Raw genomic sequence first — 5,993 nt, forward strand, 5'->3', positions numbered from 1 at the left:
ATTGGTACTAAAACCTTGGCTCTCAGTAAACCCTGGGTTGGTCTGGCGTATCATTCTACCTTTTCTACTAATTCTAGAGGTGTTTCAGTATTGATCCGAAGGTCAGTTAATTTTCATTTGGTCCACAGCCAAATTGAATAATATGGTAGATACATTTTTCTTAGAGCATATGTTAGCTGTATACCTCTCCATATACTTGCTGTCTATATTCCCCCTCCCTATAATAACGAGGTGCTTCGCCAAGCTATGGCATTTATTGCTACTTCCCCCTCTGCGCTAATTCTCTGCATAGGTGATTTTAATAATGTTTTAGACAGGGTTTTGGACAGGTGGACTGAGCTTCCATCCCCCGTACTCTCTTCCGCTTCTTCCCCTACGCCATTTGCAAAGTTACTTAATGAACTTGGGCTGATAGATATTTGGAGACTGAGACATCCCCTGCAGCTGCAATACTCTTGCCACTCGGCCAGCTTTCATACATTTTCGAGAATAGATTTAGCCTTGGTTTCCCCTGATCTAACTCCTAATATAATCGATGTTCAATATTTGCATAGGGGGATTTCAGACCACTCACCATTATTAGTGACTCTAGATATTATACCCAAACAGGGAGCCAAAATGTGGAAGTTAAATCCCTTTTGGTTGACCTTGATGAGTGATCCTGATGCCTTGGTCCATGAATGGAATGACTTTGAACTTCATAATGCCACTTGTTTAGATCCATCGTTTAAACATGATACGTTTAAGGCTTTGTTACGGGGTTCCTTCATACAACGTATTGCTACCATTAAAAAATCTAGCAGAGAGGAGGAATTGAGACTTGTACTTGCTTGTTCTCATTGTGAATCTACCTATATTTCTACCAAGACCATCAGTGATCATTGTAAATGGAATTTGGCGAGGAAGGCCTGGTCTGATCATTTACTTGATAAATCCAAACGTAAATTACTTTTTTCTCAACATGCCCTTTATTCACAGTCAGATTCGGGAGGCAGTTATTTAGCTTTTCTTGCACGGGAGGAGAGGGCTGGAGGATCCATTCAGAAGATCTGTGATCATCAAGGCACACTGTTCTATACTACTCCTGAAATAGCCCAAGTTTTCCAGCCCTTCTACTCCTCTAAAACCATTACACCCCAAACCAATTGCAGCAGTATCTCTCTCATATCAATTTGCACCAGTAGTCGCAACAATCTATTGATTATTTAGACGCTAGTATTTCCACAGAGGGGGTTGAGGCAGCTATTGCCTCCTTCCCCAATAAGAAAGCCCTGGACAGTGACGACATACCAGTTGAAGTCTATAAACTGTATCGTGCTTATTTTGTCCCCTATCTTCTGAATTTATTTAACGCTTTGCTGGAAGGTGGTAGTTTGCCCCCCCTCTATGTCCGAGGCAGTTATTGTAGTGCTTCTCAAGCCGGGCAAGGACCCTACTGTTCCGGACTCTTACCGTCCAATCTCAGTATTGTCCACTGCTGTAAAAATTTTGGCTAAACTGCTGGCTATTCGCCTTAATAATGTAATTACATCCATAGTCCATGACGACCAGACAGGGTTTATGCCAGGCAAATCTACTCTCCAAAACCTGAGACGGCTGTTTTGTCATCTACAGAGGGGGGAACACTCGGAGTCTGGGGCTGTGGTGGTTTCCTTGGATGCTGCCAAGGCCTACGACTCTGTGTAATGGGATTACTTATGGGAAGTCCTTCGAAAATTCGCTTTTGGCCCTAAATTTATAGGTTGGTTACAATTGCTTTACTCCTCCCCTATGGCTCGAATATCTGTTAATGGATTTGTTACGTCCCCCTTTACTTTGTATTGCGTTACTAGACAAGGCTGCTCATTGTCCCCAGCTCTTTTTGCCCTGGCTATTGAGCCTTTGGCTAGTTTTCTTTGGGAATCTCCCAATGTTATGGGCATTACTATTGATGGGCATGAGGATGTTGTCACCTTATACATTGAGGACATGCTCCTGTTTCTCAGTGATGTGGACACTTCACTGACCTCCCTTCTTGATATTATCAACACCTTTGGTTTCTATTCTGGCCTATCCATTAATTGGAATAAATCTAACATTCTTCCCATATCTGGTATTATACCTGACCCATTGCCTATTGTATGCTCCTTGCAGTGGACCCTTCGCTCCCGGTACCTTGGTGTCTGGATTACTCCTAACGTTACCACTTTTGTACAACAAAATAGAGACCAGGTCACGGAGGACTTGAAGCAACGGGTTCACATATGGAAGAAGCTTCCCCTCACTGTCACAGGTGGCATCAATCTCATCAAAATGGTGATGCAACCGAAATACCTCTATTTATTGCAACACTCCCCTGTTTATATCCCTAAAAGGGTTTTCACTAGTATTGATAGTGTACTCTCCTCATTTGTTTGGGGTAAGAAGGCTCCTAGGGTTGCCCTGAGAGCTCTGGTTAAGTCCAAAACTGATGGTGGTTTGGGTTTTCCTAACTTACGTGCTTATTACCTGGCTGCTCAGCTAGTACATTTGTCTAATTGGATTATGAAAAGGGATGCTCCCACGTTTGGGAGATTCTTTGCTGAGTGTGTGGGGTCCCACTTCTCCCCTGTCCAATTTCTTCTTTCGACTTCCTCTGCTGCTGGTCATCCTCCTGTATTATGTCAATCGCTACTTGTGTGGCAACAGTCTCATTCTTATTATGGATGGACGGATACGGATACTGATATGCCACTTTGGTTCAATGCACAGTATGGGGAACTGGTTCATCTATTACAGGACAACATATGGATTGGGGCGGACCTCACAACAATTTCTCAATTATTTATTAACAGTATTTTTAAATCTTTTACGCAGCTGCGAGAGGAGTTTGCTATATCCAACAGGATTTTTTACCGTTGCCTACAACTCTGCCATGCGGTGCAGGCGCAATTTGGAGTCTTGCCCCCATCTATTTCCAGTTCACCAATAAAGAAACTGGGCTTGGCACTGGGTACGAGACATCAAATATCTACTGTATATGCCAACCTAACTACACACATTTGCCCGAATCTTTTTGACCCGCTTAAACTTAAGTGGGAATTAGATATTGGTCCACTTGAAGATGATCAATGGCTTCAAGTGTTGGGCTCTCTCAAATACACTACCCCATGTATCAAGTACCAACAGGTCTTTTTTTATATCTTCCATACAGTAGGTCATATAAAACCCCAGTTTCTCTATGTAGAGTGGGGTTGAGGCCTGATGCAAATTGTCCGCGCTGTGGTGCCCCTGAAGTAACTTTCTGGCACTTGCTGTGGCAGTGTCCAACTGTATATGCTTTTTAGGAGGCAATATGGACAGATATATTACTTACTGAGCCATCGTTCTATCCTAAACTGTGTATTTTTGCTCAGACTTAGAGGAAAACTACTCCCCGGCCATTTATAAATATGCTTTTTGTCTGACCACCTTGGCAAAGGTAATTATAGCACGTCATGGTATATCCCCATGGTACTAAATGGACCCCAGCATCCTCTAGGATGTTAGAGAAAATAGGATTTTAATATACCTACCGGTAAATCCTCTTCTCGTAGTCCGTAGAGGATGCTGGGTGCCTGGCCAGGGCTCCTTTTTCCTGCATTATGTTTTTTTGTCTTACACAAGTTATCACGTCTTAAGTTGTTATTCAACAGTTGCTGTAAAGTAATTCATGCTCGTTGGCATATTTTGAGTTGTATTCCATGTTGTGCGGCATGGTTGAACTGTGTGAGCTGGTGTGAATCTCGCCACTAGCTTAAAGTAAATCCTTCTCTCGAAGTTTGTCCGTCTCCTCGGCACAGTTCCTATACTGAGGTCTGGAGGAGGGGCATAGAGGGAGGAGCCAGTTCACACTGTAAAAAAGTCTTAAAGTGCCGAAGCCTCCTGCGGACCCGTCTATATCCATAGGTAGCAGCCACAGACTCTGTTCTCAGCAAACCTACAAAATGAGGATGACACGCCCCATTTTGTATAACGCCCACCGACTCCACCCCATACCCGCCAACAGCCGAAGCATGTCAATTATGCTGCTGCTTGGGGGCACTGTGAGCGATCTAGCAGGTCCCGTTCTGCACATGCTCCTGCATCCATCTCTGTATCATGCCCTCTGTTTTGCATTTTAGAATTGCTGCAGTACTGCGGAATCACCACCAGGGGGCTGCTGTCTAGGCAAACTCTAAGTCTAAGCTGATGGGGTTTACCTGTGAGGAGTTCATTCTGGTAGATTAGTCTCACCTGTTGGACAGGTATTTAATCGTTCTCTCTGAGACAGGTAGGTGCAGGTCATTAATGTTGCTGGTAACAGTTTCTGTGGTATTCCTGTGTCATTCTGTGGCTGCCCCGGTGTAGAACCCTGTGATGTCCTGAGGTCCTGCTTCTGGACCATCTGCTTTAGTGTACAGTGTTCAGGTTCAGATACCTGTCAGGTAACTCTGTGTCTACCTTTGTATTTCCAGCTGTTGTTTTCTGGTCTCTGTCTTAAACCTACAGTTTGTCCGTTACGTTAGTGTATTCTGCTTCTGCCTGCATATGTTGCCTGTATCCCATTGTCTGCATGTGTGTTTTATATCCGGGTCCTCGTCAGCCTGCAAGGCCGCTGCACCAACCTGCATTCATATTTGTTGATCTGTGTATTGTTTACAGGGTCAAAGGTTATTCTGAAAATGTATGTGCTTAAACAGAGTGTGAAGGGGTCACAGTGTTTATGACCACAAAGGTGAAGCAGCGTTTATAACCGTTTTCTGCCTCGGAATCTGTATTTAGTTATTGAACACCTGTTGAATCCTAACACTACCGCACACCTGATCCTGTACTCTGATCTTATTGTGAGGGTCAGCACTGTGTAAGACTTCTTCCCTGTCTGATAACTTGTTCTGTGCCTGATACAGAGATACACGCTAACAACACGCAATGCCGCTGTTCACGTAGCTGAGCGATTATTTGCTACTGCGCATGTGAAAAATATCTTGAAACCCCCTATGATGCAGGCGTTACCCTGAGTGTATATACAAATGCGCTGTTATGTACCGGACCACTGGGATTAGACCTGATGGGGGAGAACCATGGGCGTTCCTGGGCGGTGACTGGTAGGTGGCCTAAAGTGAATGCAAAAGAAATTCATCATGTGACCATTATGGTCGCCACCATAACTCCACACACACCAGCGGCTGCACCTGCGTGTACCTCTCCCACTCTGCACCAAGCAAGCTGTTATCTATGTGATACTGTGTATCACGTGTCCTTACACATACTTCCCAAAAACCCCACTTTGCTGACTCTTTGCTGGATGCCCCTTATATGGAAGTAGGTTTGGGTTTAGCTGGAAAATGGGCATAATTGGGCACGGAGATCTGGGATTCATGTTTCCTATTTCCCCAGGATAAATATTAGGAGGTAAGCTTGCACCTGACTCTGTATATCTGGCTTTGCTGTTGAACTCAATAGATTTGCCCTGAGATACATTGCTGCAGGTTATTGTATGTTTCCCGTGTGTATTCTCATACAGTACAGAGAACATAGAGGGAGGTTTGACAAGATTATAATGTGCTACAAGCATAGTAGAAACAGTAGGAAAGAGTAAATAGTGTGATCTGTTTCTAACACGTGTCAAATTATAATCGGGATATAATTTATGTGATCACCTATAAATGGTAATAATGCCGTTTTCCTACCCTCTAGGATGTTACTACAAGTATTTGGTTGCCAGTCCCTTTAACTGTCATAGGTCACATTAGATTAACGTGGTGCACCGCTTCTTATTGCAGCTGAAATGTCTTGTTGAGCCTCAATCAATATATCAGGAATCTTTTTTGTGGCTATCTGTAACACTCAGGGCTAAATCATCTTTGCCATTGATTTCTTGCTCTGTATAGAATTCACATTCTTTTGGTTAAAATCCCTATCTCGTGACAATTGTAGCACTTTAAGTTGAACTTTTTGAATTTGTTACTTTCTGTATGCAATGCAGTAGTCACAGCATTTGACTGACAGGATAC

The sequence above is a fragment of the Pseudophryne corroboree genome, chromosome 8, assembly GCF_028390025.1.
Source record: "Pseudophryne corroboree isolate aPseCor3 chromosome 8, aPseCor3.hap2, whole genome shotgun sequence".
In the NCBI taxonomy this organism is placed as follows: Eukaryota; Metazoa; Chordata; class Amphibia; order Anura; family Myobatrachidae; genus Pseudophryne; species Pseudophryne corroboree.